Here is a 640-nt window from a genome sequence, read left to right on the forward strand (position 1 = left end):
TTCATTCCTCCTTCTCTCCTTTCCTTCTTTCTTTCTTTCTTTCTTTCTTTCTTTCTTTCTTTCTTTTCTTTCTTTCTTTCTTTCTTTCTTTCTTTCTTTCTTTCTTTCTTTCTTTCTTTCTTTCTTTCTCTCTCTCTCTCTCTCTCTCTCTCTCTTTCTTTCTCTTTCTTTCTTTCTTTCTTTCTTTCTTTCTTTCTTTCTTTCTTTCTTTCTTTCTTTCTTTCTTTCTTTCCTTTCATTTTTGGGTGGGGCGATGCTCAGGGCTTACCACTGGCTGTGCACTTGGGAATTATTTCTGGCAAACTCAGGGGACCATCTGAGATGCCAAAGATAGAGCCTGGTTGGCTGTGTGCCTGGCGGGTTGCCCTACCCACTGTACTACGGCCCTAGCCCGTTTGAGATGATCTCTCTGCTTCCCAGGAACCTGCCTTGTTCAATCTAGGGAGAACGGACGTTAGAAGACTTGTGGCATGACCAATTTTGATCATTTTTGAGAAGCGTGAATGATTCCTTCCATCACACATTCCTCCAATTTTATCGAATATTTCACCTTCCTGTCCCACGTGGGCTAGTAGGGTTGCCCTTATTTATTTATATCCATGTCTTTAGCCCAGGGCAGGATCTACCACAGCCCCTTCCT

Source organism: Sorex araneus, chromosome 2, assembly GCF_027595985.1.
Source record: "Sorex araneus isolate mSorAra2 chromosome 2, mSorAra2.pri, whole genome shotgun sequence".
Taxonomy (NCBI): Eukaryota; Metazoa; Chordata; class Mammalia; order Eulipotyphla; family Soricidae; genus Sorex; species Sorex araneus.